Source organism: Cupressus sempervirens, chromosome 8 (assembly GCF_028749045.1).
Source record: "Cupressus sempervirens isolate cs-2001-9-10 chromosome 8, ASM2874904v1, whole genome shotgun sequence".
NCBI lineage: Eukaryota > Viridiplantae > Streptophyta > Pinopsida > Cupressales > Cupressaceae > Cupressus > Cupressus sempervirens.
In genome coordinates this window covers 662,735,023-662,758,083 of record NC_143125.1, presented here as the reverse complement: position 1 = coordinate 662,758,083, position 23,061 = coordinate 662,735,023, and the positions used below count along the sequence as shown (strand labels likewise).

The following is a 23,061-nucleotide window of genomic DNA, read 5'->3' as shown; positions in this document are numbered from 1 at the left end:
CTCTACACCTTGATAACCTACCCTAATGCTCCATTCAAAATAATCTAAATAAAACCAAAACATTCTCATGAACCATAATCATGAAATTCATCAAAATAAAAATAATGGATCATAGGAAAGAACATCTCATCTACAAAAGGATTCATTATCCATCTTAATATAACATCTCAAAGAATCATTCATCCCATAATGGATATCCCATAATCATACTAACAATCCATAAAGTCTTGTGATCTTGAGAACAATAAACCAATATGAATAACATCCATATCCATCATATAGTACATCAACATAAAGGTAATCATTCAAATTATAGAATAAATCATAGATAACATACACTACTACTTTTGACCCCATTTTTAGACCAATTTTTTTTGACCATCTATTAAAATGGGGTCAAATTGGTTAGAATAGGCAAGGAAAAATGTCTTTTTTTTTAAATCCATGCTCGTGTTGGTCAAAAATTTTGACCAACATGGGCATAACATGTTAAAATAAAAAAGGTTTATTGTTATGAGTGCGTGTGGGAGCTACACAGGCATTTCATTTGGAGTGCAGGAGCTACACAGGGAAAGAAGAGAGGAGCGAGTCAAAGAATATTTTAGAGCATTTGGAGATGTTGTGGAAGTAGTGATTATGAAGGAAAAAATAATAGGGCAAGCTCAGGGTTTTGGCTTTGTGATTTTTGCAGATCCATCTGTTGCAGACAAGGTTGTATTGGAAAAACACTTGATCGATGGCTGAATGGTAAGATCATAGTACTTAGAGACCTTGAGGATTTGGCTTCATCACTTATGACTCAGAAGATGTTGTGGAGGTTATTGTGCAAAAGCCCTTTCATGAGTTCAATGGAAAGATGGTAGAGGTCAAGCAGTTGATCCCCAAGGAACAATCTATTGGGAATGCTAGGTATACTTCAAGAGGAGGTCAAGGAGAGAATTTTGGATATGGCTTCAATTTGAGTGTGGTAGGACCCTATAGGCCTAGAATGAATACTAAGCATGTTGTTGCTCCAGGAGGTAGAGGTGGGTTCACTTCATATGGACCTACTAGAAGTGGATACAATGCACTTGGGGCTAGCTATGGAAATGGTGTAGGATATGGACCTACAATGAATGGAGGCAGCTATGATAGTTCTTCTTTTCAGACCAACCCAACCTATTCTACCAGCACAGTTGGCACTTATGGAGGAGCTCCCACTAGCTATGGCAATCTAGAAACTGGAGCTTATAACAACAATCCAGCTCTAGTGAGAAATATGTGGGGTAATGGAACTATACCATATGTTGGAGGAAATGGGAGCATAAGTGGTTATGGTGGAGGTGCAACATGGGGCTTAGGTCAAGGTAGTAATAACTAGGAAAATGGAAGTGTTGCTAGGTATGCAAGTGGCTATGGAAGCTCTAAAAATATCTATGGCTCAAGTGTCGATGCTCATCCAGCACAAAATACTGGGTATGGAACTGAAGTAGCAACATATAGCTCAACAATAGGGACCCATGGAGGTACATACACTAATAGTTACAGAAACTCTGTTTATGGAGACTCGGCTTGGAGATCAAAACCATATGATCCTGTCAAAGCACATTTAGTAGGCTATGGGCTAAGCATAGTCAGAGATGGGTTGCATAAATAAACCCTGACAACATACATTTAGGCTATTGAGATAAACCTGTCGATGGATATAGAGGTGAGACAATCAATACAATTTAGAAATATTTTCTATTTTCTTTTGCAATGTTATTTTCAAAGGCAAGTTTATTTTTAGGTCTTTTTCATGGACCAATTAGGATTGGTCTCAGCTTCATGCTTATTCATACTTGTTTTCAAATGTTTTGTTGTTTTCTCAAGGAAAAAATGTTAAAAAATTTGTGAAAATCTATTATATTTTTCATTTTTTAAAATTTTATCAACAATATATTTTGTATAGAGAATAGCCGCATCCCATTTTTATATGGAAAATAGTTGCATCCCATTGTAATATGACATGCCTATACATATACTATATTAATTGCTAATTAGAGTAAGATTACAGTTATGCTTGCAAATTTCATGCTTGCTTGTCTATTTTTGTAGTTGAGAGGACAATATGGTCTCTCTAATCTTTTGAAGCTAAGGCGATCTAGTTGATACTGCAATTATTCAAAGTTTTTCTATAGCTGAGATACACTAAATATATCACTGATGTAATATTTATGGTTTGTGTATTTTAGCACTTTTATATAGTATGATCCAATGCATACACTGACCAAGGAATAGAAATTTTTGTTTGAAATTAATTACAAGTATTTTGGTTTGGATCATGTTTTGGATCTTAGTTCTAGCTGACGTTATAGTTAGATTTAATGATCAGGTTAGGCTTTAGATATTCAATCACATTGTGAGTGACTTGGTTCGTGTCTCAACATGTGACTTGAACTATATATCTGATTCAATTAGGTATACTCTCTAGTTTTGTATGGGTTTCTACAACTTCTGTAATGACAATTGTATTAAATATTGGTCCAAAAAAGCTTCTAGTTGTATCTTTGTAATTCCTCTTTCAATTTTATTTTGAAGTGTCCATGATAGACTCGTGGGAAGAATAGAATCTTATTAAATCTCTTATGCCTGAGATGATCAAGTGATTGATATTGTTTTCAATTATTCTTGTGTCATATTATGTAGAGCAACACGCAGGATGAACATTAATCACAGAGATAATGTTGTAAGGATTATATCCTATTTTAAGGATGTCCACTAAGAATTTGAATGTGATGTTGAATGAAACATAGGAATTGTAGTTTTGAATAAATCAAATTAAAATTTTAATAATGATGTTTTTTAAATTTTAGCTTTCCTTTTAATAGTATATCTACATTTTATGTTGGTACCTTTTTACAATTTTTAGTATGGCACACTAGCGAAATCTATAAAATGCATTATTTGGGTTATTATTTTTCATGGTAAGGAAGTGTTGTTGAGATCATTGTGAAGGGACCAATGGTCACTATCTACAAAGTCTTGGTGAGGTCAATACCAATAGGATGTGCATGCTCAATTCTCCCTTGCTATGCCTTTTGGTTTGGTCAATACTCTATAGTATAAAAGTGAAACTACTTAAGTATGAGCCTTAAGGCTTTTGCAGCTCACCTCTTTTTTTTCACAATCCCCATTGTCTTATTGCTTACTAATTATATATATTTTATCGATAAAAGGCTGAAGTCAAGATCATTATTATTATGTGTTGTGATCAATTCTCATATAAGATGCTCACAATTTACTGTTGTGGTGTAGGCTCTTGCCTTATATATAATGTATTGTTATTTATTAGGCATATGTAACAATATAAATATCCATAACTTTTTTAATTCAATCTGAGATTAAAATACAACATTCTTTACCATGGTTTCTCATTATTTCTTTAACTTTTCATTCTTGCAATTATATACTAGCAATAATTCATTTGCTTGTGGATGAACCTATTTAAGATCCATACACATGTTACGTTGTTTGAAATCTAATTTCAAGCTTCATGAAGAAATCATCTATAATAGACACTTTAGTTTGAATTGTGCCCATACATCTATATATTCCTACTTGGAACATCTTGGATGCTAGAGTGATGTAGGTGTTTGTCTTTCACCACATTAGTCTAAGGGAATTTTCTTAGGCAAGTTTTCTTGTACATCCACTTCTTGGACATAGGGGTGATGTAGGTATCTATCTTTCACCATAGTAGTGTAAGAAAAGTCATGTTTGGAATTGTATCCACACATCCATACCTATAATGGCTTTAACAAAATGCAAGAGTTGGCACATCTTGGGTTGGCAAGTTGCTTAAACACCAATCTTATATCTAATTTCTCATAAGGAGGTAACAATAATAAGGGAGTCACCCTTGGTCTGTACTTCTTGCATCAGAAAGCTACAACTTTTCTTAAACCCTTTAAAGCCATGAAAGTCTCTACTTCATTGCTATTTTTAGAGCCAATAAAAAATGAAGCACCATTAACAGACACTTCAATGTACATGTATAATATATTTTTAAAAATATAACAATATATAATTTAAACTAGTGATACTCATAATTGCCAATAAACAAAACATTTAAGCACTCTAGTGATTTTTTAAATACCAATAAACGATGAAAAATTGTAATCAATATTTAAAATTAATAATCTTCATATTGCTTTGCATCAAAAGCATCAAGTCAACATCTAGTTCAACTTCACTTGAACCACAATGAGTGACAATTCCACTTCCACTAAGCATGTGCTATACAACTATCTCATGTAAAGAGATTTCTAGAAAATTGTGCAACAATAACATCTATGTCAATACACTCAAAGGTCAGATCCTAATTCCTTTTCACCTCTTCATTATAATCAAGTTTCATACATGACAGGAGATCCTGAAAGTAATGGGGGTCTAGTACTGGAGACCTTAATGGGGTTGAGGGATAGTTCCCTAGTGGGTTTTGTATGGGGGAGAGGGGGGATTCATGATGTAGGACAAGGTTGAGGGATAGATGCCCTACCATAGCGTCCATATTAAGACTTTTGGAGCCACACAAACCTTCATGATGCATGCCATCTTCACAATTTTATCACTGAAGGGTGGAATTAGGTGCATAGGCTTTTTATGTGCTTATAAAATGTTATTAAAAATAAATTTCCCCTATTCATCAAAATAGTTAATCACATCAAAGCATCTAAGATCCACATTCAGAGGGGAAGCAAGACATGGTCACATGGTACACTATTGGACACACACTGCACATGAAGTTTTTTCTTCAAGGACCTATAGGCAGAACATTCCATATATAAAAAATATTTCTAAAAATGAGTTAATCACATGCATTTTACACTTGAGCCTTCGCTCTTGTTGCTAATGCATAGCAGATTGCATAAGAATGCACACATGCCATGAAATTTGAAATTCAAATAATTAATCACCTACAAAGATAATAAGGTACTAGATTCTATCACCAAAAAATGATGGTGCATTATTAATTTACAGATGTAGTTATACTACACCAATCCCATTTTTTCAATAATTATTTTCATATTGATTAATACTTGTTGATATATAATTAGTAGCTTTTCAAGCACTCCCAATTAACATTGCTAATTTAGAATGTAAATTATGATTTAAAGTGAGTTAAAATAAGTGGTGTCTAGGTATTAAATTACACATGATATTGAAAAGACTGCCATATCAACCACCTGGCCATTCTATCAAATTACTCTCTTCCTAGTAAGTCTAACTGCCATGTAGAAGAATTAATTTTGGTTAGCAGGTTTAGTTGATGAGGATTATCATTGCTGGAGTAAAATAAACCTCCAGGTATAAAGTTGATCCTTTAAATACACTACTCAAAGTTCTGAATATCTCAAAAATTCACCTTAATTCCCTCAGTTGAATTTCTTAAAATGCAAGAGTAAGATGCAGATAAATAAACAACAGGCTAATGAAAAGAGCTTTTACATAGCTAAAAGAAAAGAACAAATAATAGTAAGAAAACTAGCAACCCATGAGGAAATATTAGCGAACCCAACAACTAATCTCTAATCTTCTAGTCATTTGTTAATTGATCCTTCACGAACAATTAATACCACATTTTTGCAACAACGCACTGAAAATTTCATTGTAGTTTCTTGGAGCCATAAATTCTAGAAGATAAGAAAATGAATTAAGTGAATTAATTATCTCTTATACTAAAATTACTCTCAACATTTCTTGAGCCAATGAAGTGAAAAGAGACCAACTTAGTATAAACTTTATTGGGAGTTAAAAGAAAATATACTCTTATTTGACTATGAGTGCATATTATTTTTACTCATTTTGTTTTATAGGTATTGGTAGTCTTAGGACTGGTAGCCTAATCATGAGGTTGGTAGCAAAAATGAAATGGAATTTTTATTAATAAGGAAACCATGGGGAACTTTTAGTTGAGGAAAATATATTTGCAATGTTTGATTTTATTATTGATCTATTATTGTTGTTTATATTTGGGAAGTAGGAGAGAGGGAGAGGGAAGGGAGGGAAAGTGGGGATGAGGAAGATGAGGAGAGAGAGTGAAGACAAGACATGGAGCGGGGGAGAAGGAAGGGATAGTGAGAGAGGGAGGGAGGGTGTGAGAGGGGAAGGAAGGAAGTGGGGAGGGTGAGAGATGAGAGGGGGAGAGGAAGAGTAGGGAAGTGGGGATGAGGGAGCAATGAGGAGATATGGAGAGGGGAGAAGGATAAGTTACCATGATCTTTACTTTCCATTGCATCAAGCACAGTTTGTTATATGCTCTAATCATTTTATACATTGTTAACTTTCCACTACGGATTTTTAGTCAAGGAATTAAGAGAGAATTACAATGTGGTAACATAATAATTAGGATTTCAATGTGTAATATGGCAGGTATTGGTGAGAATTGTCAATCAGTTATGATTTACATCTTTGGTGGTTCTAGCTTTTTGTTAAAAACTAGAGTAGCTAAATTTTGCAGAAAACTCTTGTGCATTCAAATGCAGATTTGGGAGCTCACAAAGATCGAACATGCAAATTATTAACTACAAAGAAATTAATGAACAAAATTCAACTTGCATTAAGGTCATAAAATATGAAATAGATATATTAAATGCACAATCTTCAACTTGCATAGATATCAACCATGAAATGAAGATATTTGCTGCATTAAATTTATTGTTGAAGATTTTTCAAATTATAGTTTTATTTATTTCAAATTCCATATTTTGAAGAACTTATTTGATCTTAAATATTCAGTTGAATGTATCTTTCCTCTAAATACATATATATAAACTATCAGTATTGGAGCTCTATTTCGCATGATAGATTTTGAGTTTTTGATCACTTAATATATAAATCTTTCAGGCTCTAAAAAAATTTCTGGATGGAGATGCCATATTAGCGTTAGATCCAAAAATAAACAGAAACCCTGCTGCAAACTTGGTGATAGAGAAAGTCCTATTAAGGAGTGGTTAAAAGGCTTGGCAGTGATTTGGTTTTGATCAATCAGGTACACTTCATGTGTCCAAACTTTGTCTACTCAAAATTTAGCTCTTGTTTATGGCCTATTATTATTATGAGCCTTATAAGTTTATATAGTTCATTTCTCTGTTAAAAATTGCTATTACATTTTGGTTTTCTTTGTGTTGTACATAATCCAAATTAGCCTCACTGTCTTCAACTTCACTTATTCATCTACGATAGTGCTTTAAAATTTTAAAACTTATCTCTCCCTTTTGCCACTTTGCATCTTCTAGATTGGTAAGGGGTTTCTCCTTTTCTATTGTACCAACCATTCCAATTACATTTGATGATAGTGATTATCTATGCTATGGCCCTTTTTGTATGTTTTTTTTTGGGCTTCTTTTATATAAAATATCTATGATTTGATTATAATCTATAAGAATGGGGATGGAAGACAAGTTGTTGATGATATTCAACATTCTCAATTGTTGAAGTCACCACCATAGATATTGCAGGCACATTATTAAATAACACATTGATATGTTAGGATTATGATTTTTCCCATCTATTTACTTCTGAAGTTTATGATTTTTGGACCATTCCTTAATCTTGTGCCCAAACACTACGTACTTTCAGGCATTGTATTCACAACAAACTATTCTAATGTTGTACTCTATAAAGTGGCCACTTTTATGTGTTCTACCAAAGATTTGGTGCCTCTTGTAGCTACTTTATCAAGTAAAGAAAAATCCCTGTTATGTTCTTTAGAGTAATGAAATACTTATAATATTAAAAAAAATGTTTAGAATTAAACCCATTTATTTCTTATTATAGGGCCACATTAGCCTTATGCTCAAAAAAAGAAGAGGAAGCCTCATGTTATAAGATGAGAACCACAAGAGCCATAGGAGAATGTCGAAGATAGTCACGATGTGCCTATTAGCATCATGACTATCTTCGACATTCTCCTATGGCTCTTGTGGAATATTGTTTTTTTATTGTAGGTTATTCAAGGATTGCAAAATTTACCTCCAGTGTCAACCATTTCTTTAACCAGACTAGAGATCTCCTCAAAACTTTGTCACTCCAATTTCCTCTAACATTAATAGTAACCCTCTCAGTCACTGTTATTTGTAATCCCCAATATGTTGGGAAGGGAATCTAGCTGAGAAAGATTTTGATCCAACCTTGTATTTGTTTTTGGAGGTTCTTCTATCAAAAATCCTCCCCTTGTATTGATTGAATGTTTATAGTTCATAAATGGATGAATGAAATGAATGAAGCATGTAATTAGATGTTAATGGGGAATTTAGGTTGATGTTAGGGGGCGAGGGGTGAGGCCAGATGAGTTTCCACCTTCTTGTGGTTGGCCTTGTTAAGTAGAGAATATTATAGTATTCTTCAAACTAAGTGAAGCTCAAACTAACATACCAAAGAATTGCAAACCCCAAATCCATCTACCTCTCATCTTCTCATCCCAATAAGTCATCTTTTCTGTCAATAGCTTTATTTTTTTGCAAAATATTTGGAAGTTTTGAGAATGTTGAACCTTAAAAATTTATTCTAGATGTTAATTTTGTTGAAATGTGGAGAATCGCTTTGTCATGTGTGGGGACGTTCTAGAATCTTGATATTGGTTTAAATATGAGCTAACACTAGGTTCTTTATGCACCAAATTTCTATAGAGATCTTCCCATTCTAGACCATCTTGATGCACAGTTGCAGATTTGATAGGATTTTGCTGCTTGGAGAGGGAGACTTCCACCATTAACCTCTATGCTTTTCTTGATGGCCATACTGTGTTCCCAAGGTGCATGTGAGTTTTTGGTCTATTCATTTAGCATAAGGATTTTTTTTCTCTTGAATTCCTTTCAGCAAAAATAGATTTGAAAACTAAGTTTCTTTAGGAATTCTCTTTTAGTTGAGCTTACAAGGGAGATTAGCTAGCAAAGATGCTCTATTAGCTTTTAATATGCTTCAGAGATGAGATTGCATTATATGGTTTGAACAAGATGTGGAAAAAAATCAAGTGTGTGATATTTTAGAAGACTGAAGATGAGCCCATTCCCAAGTGTAGTAATAAATCTCAAAGCTCCTTCAACCTAAGCATATCATGTCCTTCAGATGATCTTTCTGAAGCTGCATCAACATTGTATCCTTTAGGTGTTTGATTCTTCATCTTTCTTCTTGTCATTTCTCTGATTGTAATGATTTTTGTTAATTTAAGAGGACATTAGACAACATGCTTCTGTGTGTGAAATGCAAAAGTTGTGTCACTGAACATGTACTGTAGAAGAATTTATATGGTCTGAAGGGATGCTACCCTACACTTCTTGTCACCACCCTTGTAGTCAAATGTTGTTCTTGGGCTCGTGGGATATTATTATTCGGTAAAGCTTAAAGTGCTTTTAGAAGGGTATATTGTACATTTATGTTACTATATTAAAAAACCTTAGCAAAATAAAAACATACTTGACAAGTTTCTTAGTGGTGCAGGGCTTACAATTATATGCAGGACAATGCATTTATACTCCAATGTGCTCCTGCTATTGGGCTCATGGTTTTTTTTGTATGGGGACTTGGGCCATTTCTACAGTTGTTTCGTGTATGTTCTCAAAACCAAAACCTTAAATTGACACTAATGTTTTTTGAATGTAACTTCATTTTCCATATAATCTTCTTGTAAGATTCACAAAGTGATTTTATAGATAAATTTGATATTTGAGCTACACAATAATGCTCTTTTCATTAATAGTTCCTATTATAGTTAGTGCCTATGACTAAAATCATGATCTTTTGCAATAGAATTTTGGGAACTCAAAGCAGAGTAGTACTTATTATTTTATGAAGTCTTATTTGCAACTGATCATCCTATGGATTGGTGCAATGTTGATTTGTAGGTAATACCATTATAGATCTTGCATTGTTACTGTGCTTATTGGAGCCTGCATTATATTATTAGTTGTTTTATCTAATGCTTAGTGTATTTTGAATTTGATTGCTTAGATTTGGAATAAATTGCTAGCAGATATTATTTTTGTTAAGGGAAGTGTTAGGTATATTACAGTAATGGATATCTTTCTAGGGCATTTGATCCTTTTGTGACTACCTCTGAAACAAGTCAAGCTATCAAGAAAAGGCTCTTAAACTTTGTGAGATCAATCTTGACTATCGTGGCATTTGCATATTCTACATCCTGGTAAACCATAAATCACTATCAATTGTCTTATCATTTGTATATTGTATGACTAGGTAATATATTTAATCATATGATTGCATAATGAATGTAGATTATATTAAATATCAAATATTCCATATAATTCCATGCAGCATGATTCAGTAGGTACACAAATCTGCCACTAAGCACTAGAATAGCTTGGAAATGAGAAATGTATGCTATCATCATTTGTTTTATTATTCTATAGAACAATTCTTATGGTTTAAGTTTTTCAGCATCAATTTGTAATTTCAGTCAAAAATCTCTATATATCTTTTCTTGCCAGATAGCATTGCTTAATTTTTATGTAAATGTCTTTGCTTTTGCAGCTTGGACTTGAATTCACCACCAATGCTCTTTATATTGTAGTGGGGGTGGCCGTATTGGCCTTGTTTGTTCAACTTCTAGGCTCTTCTATTCAAAAGGGGATCTTTGCTAGAGGTTTTGGAATAGTATTGTTGACTCTTGTTGGTCATGTGGTAATTGATATTACTTTATTCTACCATCAGAAGGGGCTCCACCTTAGCTATGGTGTATTGTTAATAGTTTCTTCAAGTGTTTGATGTTGTAATGTGTGCTTTGAGTTATAGACTTTAGTTTATACCTACCAACAATAGAACTACTTTGCTTCATTAGAATCATGAATAAGGAATGCAGAGGTAAGCTTTTCTGGGTTTTTGTTGAGAAAATGTTGATATTAAAGCAGTGGGGCTTCTAAAATAGTTGCTTGGAATTTTATGCAAATTTGTTTGGTGTAATTTAAGATTTGAAGAAAACTATTGAAATTTATCCTGTCCTTCCTATCTATCTTTCCCACTTTCCCAGTGTTGATATTATTCTGCATGAAGCTGTTGTGGAAACTTTCATGTCCATGTTATCTTTTATATTTTGGGCATATCGCACACACCTTCTTCATCAAATTTTTTATTTATTATATCTTAAGTTTTAATATTTACCAAGCTCTTTTAATTGTAGATTTTTAGCAACTATATGTCAAGCATAATGCTCCATATAACCCAGCCATTTGTTGCAAATGAGTGGATAAAAAACAAGATTGATGGGTATGAAGTTTCTAGAACTGTTGAGGTTGGTAATATGTCATTACATGCTTCAATAGTACATAAAATAGTTGCATTTATGTACAACATCTCAAAAGATGTTGAACTTGAAAAGATAGTGAACTATATGCTTCTCTTTATCATGTTGATAGAGGTATAATTTGATTTCCATTTTATTCAGATTATTCTTAAACACTTATCTCCATATATATTTCTTAATTTTATGTTTTTCAGCATGTTGGTTGGTGGTCACCGACTATTGTTAGAGGGGATGACCGGGAGGTTGTGCATATTCCAAATTGCAAATTTACTATTACTACAGTACGAAACATCAGTCAAAAGTCACACTGATGTATAAAGACTCATTTTTCTATCAGCCATTTAGATGTGAACAAAATTCGAGTAAGTAGGCTTGACTTATTTTCCTTCTAGCTTGTGTGACCATGATATGAAAAAGTGTCTTGTGATTTTCTATAACGGGGTATTTTTTTCATTATGGCATGTGGGAGAATGTGTAAGTTACTAAGACACTTATGATTTTGAAGTTTGGTGCAGTTTTCTTTTTCTCTAGCATTAATTGTTGAGTTTATTTTCCTTCTTTCAAGATAGTTTATTTCTATTAGGCTCGTAGGCAGGATTGAAAAATTGAACCTTGCAATATAAATCTAGAATGTTACTAAAGTTACTTTTGTGTGCAAATCAAGTCTTTCACTTAAAGAAAACTCCCTTTATTTATAAGAAATGTATTTTGTAACTATAATTCATATTATGAATGGTTGAAAGAGTGATTTTATAAAGATTTTGTTGCCTAATAGTGTTCATAGCAAACTCGGCTCATTTTGGCAAAGAATTCTAGTTTATCTGTAATGTTTATTGTTACAACTCTTAATGTCATGCATGCATATTCATACATGTGTAATTTGATTACTTATAGACCCAAAGGAATAGTAATATTCAAAATCACATTTCATTTACTGTGTGACTATATAGAGATTATAATAGATATATGATCTGTGAATTAAATACCAAAGTTAAATGTGGAATATATTTGAACATTTAATCTTTATCTCACTTTAGTGTCTGTGCACTTATATGAATGTGTGTTTGCAAGGGAAAATAAACCAGTTACATAAATATCTATGCAATTTAGGTAAGTAGAGTGTTTATTAAATAAATGCCTTAATTAAATAAGCAAGGAATATATCATTCACAATGTTGGATTTATAGGGTTTGTTAAGTTTATTTCCTTAGTACATTCAAACTGAAAGCTTACCTATGGGAGTGCAGACCGAAACTACATTTGTTATGTTGATTTGAATTTTGAACTGTACTTGAGGTTGTTAGATGATTTTCTTAAATCTTTCGAACTGAGTTAACTTTGCTTTGGTTCATCTATATAAGTGGATAACTAACCTTAACAATTGTGAAAATTTATTTGATGTTTGCATATGAATTGTAGGTAACAAAAATGATTTGGGGGAATTTTAACTACTAGAATTGCTCACTCTATCTTTTTTAATTTGAATTTTTTATGGAAATCGCAATGTTTACAATCACTTTTGGAGCATGTAATAAATCATGAGGGTTACGTTCTTAGTCAGCCACCTTAATTGGATCGATTATTTGGCTTTGGAACAATGGTTGAAGACAAGAAGCAAGCTTGCAATGACTGATGTCATGGTGTATTAATGCTCTATGATAAATATTCTTCAAATACTCTAACAATTTCTAGGTTAATCCTCTTTCTGGCATGATTTTAAATGAATGAATTTCTTTTAAAAACACTCTGAGTTTGATCAATTATTCTTGATACAAGTTGGTGTCAAGTTTCCTTTTTATTATTTTGCAAATCTGTTGCTATTTATTTAATGTGCAATTATGGAGAACTTTTCATATTATCGACTTTTATATTTCTAAGGTTTTCTTACAAGTAAGAAGCATTAGTTGATTAAAAATTTCACAATGTCTTTTAGACTCCTATGGGGCAAATGTTACACATCCACACCCTGGAGAAGATTCCAGTCCATTAATAGTGGCAGTAGGTTTTCAATAGAGATAATTGTTTGTTGTTGTTCTGGTTCACACAATTCATATATAAAATGTTTATCTTAATATTTTGGGTTTGGTACAAATTTCTAGTGGTTGCATCTCAAGATTGGCCTGAAGTCACAAAGTATGTAGGCCTAGTTTGTGCTCAGGCACATCGGCAAGAGCTCATTCAAGATTTCTATAAAGTTTGACAAGATCCAGTACGAGGCACTGTTACTGGAGGAATGATAAAGTAGGCATCATATGTGATATTTGTTTAGTCTACGGGGTTGTCATGCTGCTTAGCAAAATATTGTTACATGTTTGGTTCAAAAGTTATATATTTCAGGGGTGTGTATTTGTGCTAGGGATTTGCTTGACTATAATTTTGCATTTTAAAAGTAGTCTTTTGGTACATATCATATGTCTACCTATGTTGTTATATCCTTGTAATTTTTGTTTGAGATGTAACTATCAGGATGTTGATTCAGTTTATATTTGATTTGGAGGTGTTCTACTTGAAATAGTGACCACCTTTTACACCAACATATAGTACTCAATTTATATTTAGTTGTAAACTAGGATGATTACTTGTATTATGTAGTGACAATGTATAGCTAGTATAATTTGCAAATCTAGAATGTAAGAGATTTAATTTACAAAGAATTAACTTGGGGATAACTTTTACAACTTCACACACCATGGATTAGGGACATGTTTTGAATTACTAAATGACAAAGAGGAGAAAACCCTCTAGAGCACAATTTTTGCCTTGATCATTATGCATTTTATTAACACTGAACCAACCAATGAAATTTAAAATTCTTAGACAAGTTACTGCTCCTCAAAATAAAAAATATGATTTTTGGAAATTCACTTGCTACTCAAAATTTAAAGTATGATATTAGGAAATTCGAATGATTATTTCACTTTGATTCTTTGTAGGGAGCTACTAATTTCTTTTTGCAGAGCAACAGGACAAAAGCTTCTATGAATCATATTTTATAGGTAATTTATTTCATTTTGATTGGTTTTTGTGGTGAGATTTAGTTCTACATTTCTTGTCTCTCCTTAGTGATAACTTTGGTATTTATTCAGAGATGGTGTAAGTGAAGGACAGTTTTACCAAGTTCTACTTTATGAACTGGATGCTATTCGCAGGGTCAGTTTCCTAATACTCACTATAGTACTTGCTATTCAATTGAGATTGACATGGCTCATTAGTTTGTTTGTATTCTCTTTGGATTTTGTTAAAGAAGATAGCTGACTGCTATATGAACTAAAATTTATGTGGTGTGAACAGGCTTGTGCATCTCTTGAGCCAAATTACCAGCCCCCAGTGACATTTGTTGTTGTTCAAAAGTGGCACCATACTAGACTATTTGCAAAAAACCATGCAGATAGGCATTCTATAGACAAAAGTGGGAACATCTTGCCAAGTATGAAGGTCCTATAAGGCTATATAGTATTGTCCTGCTCTATTCAAAGGTGTTAATTTGTAACACTGATGTGGGTTTCCTATATTTTGTCAAGCACTATGGTTGATTCCAAAATTTTCCATCCCACAAAATTCAACTTTTATCTCTGCAGTCATGCTAGGATATAGGTATAATACTTATTTCTTAGATCAACTTGTCATGCTTTCTTTGCTATGTATTATAACAAAAATTGATCTAGTTTTTATCATATATAGGGGACTAGCAAACCAACACATTATCAGTGCTTTGGGATGAGAACAAATTGCCAGATTGGGAACGTGACTAAAGGATCATGGGATGCCTAACATTCAATATTAGGCATCTCTAGAAGTAGTGCATGGTCAACGCTCAGGTATAACTCAAACCACTCCATTCTCATAGATTTTACTCTTGGGCTTAAAAGTATTGTTTTGTCATTTTAAGTAATGGACAAATGTGAAATTGTTAAGCTTTGAGTACAAATGAAATCAAAGATTGTTTGGTAATCTATTTAATGGTAATGGTTGCCTATCAATATTCCCACAAGCCCTATAAAGAATATGCCAACTGCCTACAATCATACACACAAATCAAGAATTGTATGAAAAAATGTAATAGTAGTACCCTTAATACAAGGAGAACAAAAATTGAAAATAGACTTTGATCCAATGATAGGTAGTTTGCAAACCACTTGTCAAGATGGATTGATTATTCATGTGATAAATGTTCCCCAATTCTTCAGAGTGCCTTTGTGGAGATTATCATTTCATGCTAGTTTTGTTGTAGTCATCTGCTCAACATGTGTTCCCAACCACTCCATATCTCCCATCTCCTTGTCTACGTGTGCCCAAGTTCTATGTTGTTAAGCTTGAAAGCATTTTGAATAGAGGCAAGTTGAGTTCATTTTTTGTTGACAGATCCTCTGAGATCATCAATGAAAAGTGATAGTGGCATCCTGACAAGGCATGATGTTGCCCTTTCTCCTTCTTTCTAGTTGTTTGATCAGTACTAATAGTCCTATGTATAGAGTTTGAATTGATTGATAAAACATAATAGCCATAATACAAAGATTTAAAAAAAAGACAAATTATAAAACCAACAAAGAGTGGGTAGCAAGTAACTATTCAAGGGTTTGGGAGTGCTAGTTTGGGGGTTTTGATATTGCAGGGTATTGGAGAGCGATTCCTTTTGGGATTAAGAAATTGAAGAGGTAATAAGTCACTGTCCATGAGTTGGGGTTGATTGGATGTCATTTGATGATACTTCCTTTGAAAAAGTAGTCATTTTAATGCATAAAAATAGGGTACCAGTCAAGGGTAGTTTTGCTTATCCAAAACAAACATAAGGAAATCCATGATATGTTGTAATACACCAAATAGGGCATCAATGAACATCATTAAATTGTCACATATCTTGGGAAAAGCCAAAGTCATCCCCATTTCAAGTATGCAGTAGGCCTAAAGGGCAGAGAATTAGATTATTGGAACAATTTGAGAGAGTGTTGTATTGGGGTATTGAAATTCTGTTGGAGCCTTACAATCCTTGAGTTCAAATGTTTTAAATTTTATGAAGCCAAATCCTTCATTTAGGGAGCCTTGAAGATACATGATGATGGATGTCCCACATTCTCTTTGGTATTTTTTTAGTTAGTAGGTAAATTTTACAATTTAGATATTGTGGATTGCAAAAATTAGATTTCATTCTTTTAGGATTTGTGTCCATTGATGGAAATTCAACTATTAAATTCTTTAATGTAAAAGAGACATGTTTCTTTCACTTGAACTATGTGATACAGATTCAAAAATGTTTTGTTGGCTGGAAACCATTTAATCAATTGGATATCACTATATGAGTTGTTTTAGCACCTAAATGTTTTGAGGGAATAGAAGATTTTCATTTCTTGCTTTCAATGTAATGGAAAATGGGCATTAAACATCTATTTGGCATGAAGTTTTTGACATTGTGGCTTAGCTTTGATGGAATTGATCATTGCATTTAATAAAAATTGATATCAACTTTTCAAGGACAAGTCTTTATAATTCTTCATGAAGTAAATAGTATTTGAATTGCCAGAGTTGAACTCTAATATAGAATTTTCTGCTTATTACCTACATCGGTTATGTTCAAACACCAAAAGAAGTGCTTGAGCCAAGCCTCATTAATGTGCAGGTGGAAATTCAAGATCCTAATGGATTGTTCAAAATGCTAATCTTAATGGTATCTATAGACCATTCAATTGAATTATGTATTTTTTGTAGCCTTTCTCTAGGAGGAGGATTCAATTGAACTAGTCATCTAGGATTCCACATTTTGCACGCATGTCTACCAGGGAAGTTGCAACTTAAACAAATATATTCTCTCAATATATATATTTTGTGCATATCCAAAAACCATGGCTTTTGATGACCACATTACATTCAAGCATCCTATCAAATAGTTCACATGACTTATCTATGCTTCCATTTTGCAAGCATGTCTCCCAAGGTAAATGCTACTACTTCATCTACACCGTCTAACAAAATCCTTTATGCTTTGATGGATGCCTGTTACTTATCCCAAAGCTCTCATTTAGCAATTATGAGATGATCAATCAAGAGGAAATAGTTGAGAGCTCAGAGTGACACAATTTTTAGATGATCATATGAAATGAAATGGGCATGTGAGTAGAAAGAAACTAGAAAGACATTGTGTAAGATGAAGGCATGAAATGGATGGTTTTGGAGCACTCATCACAGACACTCAGCATTCAGTACTTATCATCATTCGAGATCAAATGGGTGTGTGGGATTATATGCATAGTGAATAATAAAGGAGGGAATTGGACCCTCCTTGAGGCTCACACTTGTTGAGGTCCACTTCAGCAATGGCCCTTCCTATGAAATTGCTATCTAAAACCTTTCTAATGAGATAATGTGTTATGAGCTCTTCATCAGTGGGATGAAATGTGAATTGAGGAGGCACTTTTGCATCACCCATATCATGACTATAACTAAAGTTAAGAGCCTCTATTATTGAATTATCTTCCCTATCAATAATAGAGGCTCTTAACTTTAGTTACAATCATGATATGGATGATGCACAACTACCTCCTTGATTCATGTTCCATCCCACTAATGAAGAGCTCATAACACATTATCTCATTAGAAAGGTTTTAGATAGCAATTTCATAGGGAGGGTCATTGCTAAAGTGGACCTCAACAAGTGTGAGCCTCAAAAAAAAATTGGCCAAGCATTGGTCAAAATTTTGACCAATACCTGGTAGTTTTCTACCAAGCATTGGTCAAAATTTTGACCAATACTTGGCAGATTTTGACCAAGCATTGGTCAAAATTTCAACTAATGCTTGGTAGATTTTGACCAAGCATTAATCAAGATTTTGACCAATGCCTGGCAGATTTTGACCAATGCCTGGCAGATTTTGACCAATGGCTGGCAGTTTTCTACCAAGCATTGGTGAAAATTTTGACCAATGCTTGGCAAAACTTGGGCCAACATGTTTGAAATTTTATTTTGACCAACCAATAGGTTGGTTGAAATTTTATTTTGACCAACCAATAGGTTGGTTGAAATTTTGACGAGAAAATTTTTGACCAATGGGTTCATCGAATTTGATCGAACTTTGATAAAAAATTGAGTCAAAATTTTGACCAATATTGATTGAAAAATGACCTCAAATGTACTAGTGATACTTTGTGACACAACCATCTAGAACATAGATCAACATAAATGATAACATAAGGTGACCAAGTAAATCAGACTTAACAAATAAAGTTTTCACCCTATTTGGTTAAAAGACACAATGATCGAATCAAGAAGGATTACTCACACTTACACTCCAAACATAATAATAAGTTTTCCTTTTTCAAAATCTACAACATAATTCTTTATTCAACAATCAATACAATAAATTAATAAGCAATAAACAAACACCCAGGAAGACACGTAGTAGACAAATCATTCTATAAAATTCTACAATGAGTTTCCAAACCCTACCTCAAAATAAGAGCTAAAATCTAAGACAATTTGTGAATGCACGCAAATCCAAACCCTCTGAAACTTTCAACAATTCTTTTGATCCAATTCTGAATTTTGGTTCCCAAAACCTCAAAACCACAACTAAAATATGAGACAATCTGTGAATGCATGCAAATCTAAACTCTCAACAATTCTTTTGATCCAATTCCGAGTTTTGCTCTCCAAAACCTATGTAATTGCAAAATGAACTCTAGATCTCTGATAAAGAGTTCTCCCCTAAATTGGGGCTCTAATTGTGCAATCATGAGAGGGAACTCACTGATCAAGTACTATTTATTACTTTATTACCTTTTACTTTTTCATGCACAACTCTTTTAGATATTTAATTACAAAATATCTTAATTTAAATAATTAGCTTTCTCTCTTTAATTAATTTTTGAAGCATTTTTAATAATACATTTATTAATTTAATTAATAACATTATTTAGAGTTTATTATTAAAATAAAACTCCTAAATAATTATCATTAAATTTAATAAATATAATTATGCCACAATTAGAACTATAACTTTATCTTTAAACTTCATTCTTTTATATTTTATTTTCTTCCAGTTTATTAATTAGTGCAAACACTAATTAAAGCATAGTTTATTATTTAAATTAATAATAATAAATTAAAACTCATTGTTTAAATGCAACTCTAGTTTAATTATTATTAAATAAATAATTATAATAACGCAATATTAAATCTTTAATATTTTAATTCTCTTTTTTTCCAACTTCTTAAATTAAATCTTTCAAACTTAAGTACATATTTAATTAATTTATAATTTATTAAATATCATCATATTCTAATTTCTCTTTAACCAACTTTCTAAATTTAGACTTCTAAATTAAGACTTTTAAATTAAAGCACATATTTAATTATTTTTTTAATTAATTAAATATTCTCATGTTTTAATATTTTATTTTTAATCAAATAATATTTAATTATATGATTAACTCAAATATTATAATTAAATCATTTACCAAATAAATCACATAACGAAATCTACATAAAAGCAACATTACCAAAACAGACCGAAACTCAAGATCAAACAACACAGACAAAGATAAACTCACATGTTTTAAAAAGGATGGAAAGTCAGTTATGAGTCCTCCTTGCAAGACAAGTATTTAGGCTATGGCTGGGATTGGACCTAAAAATTATCTCCCCATTCTTACCATTGAGTTATTGTGATAGGGCACATTCTTCCTAGCAATTCAAGGAAGTTGATGCAAGGTACCTACATTTTGCATAAAAGACAAGCATGTACATATATATAAATATATCTAAACTAAACAAGCAATGGCAGGGAGTGGTACATTGTGTAGATCATGGCTAGTAGGTGACCACAACTCCCTCCCTTAACCACATCAAACATGACAAACAGAAAGATAAAACAGACACATGCACCATACACATGCAAGTGTGGGGTAAGTACCACAATCATTATAATTCAAACATCAAATGCTCAGATAAAATAATGCATTGTTACGAATATGAAGTAATCATCATTAAAGCATCATCTGACATTGCTATGAAAGAAATCACATTTATTAACTATGACTCATTAAAGTATCATTAATGCACCAGTAACCATAATCATTAAACAACACATGAAATATAGTCAACTAAGTAATCATTGCTGATATATCTCTAGTCCAAGTTATGAAATAATATCCTTGAAACTAACATATCCATGAAATAGGCATAAAAGGGTTTGATAAATATAATGGAAAAACAAACTATGGGTGGGCACTGCAATATAGGTGTAAATAAACACTTCATATATATTAAATTGTCATGATTAATCAATATTATAGTGATATTGTTTTCTATAAATTATAGTGATATTATTTTCGATAAATTATTGAAAGATTTAATATTCAAGTCAGAATTTATCTTTTAATTAAATATTAACTATATTAGTATTTTATCACTTCTAAGTATAACATGTTATCATATTATTATTTTAAATGATCTTAGATTATAAATGTTTTAGTTAATAACATAAAGTATTGGATTAAATATTAATATCAATATCAACTTTAACTTTCATATAAGTCAAATATTAATATTTAATTTCTATTGAACTCATAGTTCTATTACAAATAACTCAACTTGAATTATAATTATAACTAGATTATAATTACAATAAAATTAAATATAATTCCACCCATTATATCTACTCACCATAAATTAATGATTATTTAGTTAACTTCACTATAACTTCACTTAAAATATAACTAAATCATTATTAAATATTTACTAACTTACAACTACACATGCATTTATAATCATCCAATAAGATTATATTCCATCAAGAGTTAACATAGTTGTACAAATAAAAGCATTAGTGTTATTTATTTATTTTAGAACTCACATATACAAATAATAATTTCATCATTTATTTAATTTTTAAAAATAAATTCATAATAATTTTTCTTATTTAAAAAAAAAATCTAAAATTAAAAATTAAATAATTTCATTTTATTAATTTCAAATATATATAATAAAAATAAGCTTGCATGCATTACTTTCGCAAGCCTATTTACTTTTAAACATGCATGATTATTCTATCAATTTTTTAAACATGTGTTTATTTATTTTCACATGCATAAATATATTTGTTTATATTTATTCCTTTACATGCATAACTACATTGATTTACATGTATATCCTTATTCATATATTTTCTTTAAACATAATTATTTCCACAATAAATATATTCTATTTTATTTATAAAATATGTAAATATATTTTCACATATAACTTCTTCTTTTTCCACATATTAGATTTAACTTCTAATTTGCATAACAATGTCTACTTTATCTTTGACTTTCAGTTTGTTTTAATTTTTAAAAATTATTTATAAAGACATTTAATTACTTATCAAATAGATTGAAAAACTCTAAATCAGATGAATATTCATAAAAAAAAATTATTTTGCATTTAAGTTTTCTCAAGAACATCCTAGGGTGTTTACAAGTTTCATACAACATGGTTTTACAATTTTTAAAACAAGGGTTTCTGATTTAAGTTTTATCAGAATTTTCTACACAAGAATAGTAAATTTATTTTCTCTAGATTTCTTAGAAATAATATAACCCATAACTAATTTCCCATTTAAATTTCACAAATAAAAACTTTTCATAAATTTTAGCACTCACTACAACACAACTTGATAGACACGAAGAAGATAGTCTTTTTGAAAGAAAGATTTGCAAGGTTCTCAAACGCTACCTCAAATCTGCCAATAGAATTTACAACAAAAGTCCAAAACACGTGATCTAAAATACTCTTAATCTTTGAACAAATTCTATAACTTTGCTCCTTACAATTGCTTCCATAAAACTTGTCTAACTCTAAAATGACCAAAAAAATCTCTAATAATGGGCCATAACCATAACTAGGGTTTTCTAATTTTTAATTTTACAATAAACCACTTATTTTTAATTAAATATTAAATAAATTAAAATTTAATAAATCTTTTCATGCACACTCAAAGAACTTTTAAATTTTTATTTTTCCACTTTATTTATTTTGTATAACACTTTTAGGGTCAATATTTATTATTTCAATTAATTTAGCTTGTTCTGCAAGATGATCTTGGTTTTAGTCAAAGATGCTTCAGAGATATTAATGGCTTCCTCTCCCCCACCCCCCCCACCCCCTTCGGCCCCTCTCTATGCTTGGTACATCCATAAGGTAGGGATACCCTCTTGCCCCTGGTCTCTTTGCGATTGCCTTAGATGCTCTATCTTACATCCTCAAAGACAATTTTATTTCTCCTTGTATTAATTTTCACTTTATTTATTTTGTATAACACTTTTAGGGTCAATATTTATTATTTCAATTGATTTAGCTTGTTTTGCAAGATGATCTTGGTTTTACTCAAAGATGCTTCAAAGATATTAATGGCTTCCTCTCCCCCACCCCCCCCCTCCCCCCCACCCACTCTCTATGCTTGGTACATCCATAAGGTAGGGATACCCTCTTGCCCTTGGTCTATTTGTGATTGCCTTAGATGCTCTATCTTACATCCTCAAAGATAATTTTATTTCTCCTTGTATTAAAGGTATAGCTCTGATGGATAATTTAGGCAAAAGCCTACAACGCAACGGTAACTTGCGAGCCTCTTATGTGGGAGGTCTTGAGTTTGAATCTACCTTCGCTTAACATATAATAATTATTAATTCTAACAAATAATAATTAATCTAGGCTTCAGCCATTTACCGATCAAAAAAAAAAAACCTCTGATAGATAATTCTGAACTTACTTAGTGCCAATTCATTGATGATACCACCTTATTCTTTAA

General features: G+C 31.8%; 1 long non-coding RNA gene and 1 pseudogene across 1 annotated transcript; both read left to right on the top strand.

The window, feature by feature from the left end:
* The first annotated feature begins 513 nt into the window (after window positions 1-513).
* Window positions 514-1,636, top strand: LOC149544201 (heterogeneous nuclear ribonucleoprotein 1-like; annotated as a pseudogene).
* A 12,625-nt stretch (window positions 1,637-14,261) lies between these two features.
* On the top strand, window positions 14,262-14,707 carry LOC149544200 (uncharacterized). The gene is made up of 3 exons (XR_016355267.1): window positions 14,262-14,277; window positions 14,368-14,431; window positions 14,573-14,707. It is a non-coding gene; the product is annotated as an uncharacterized LOC149544200 (long non-coding RNA).
* The last annotated feature ends 8,354 nt before the right edge of the window (window positions 14,708-23,061 follow it).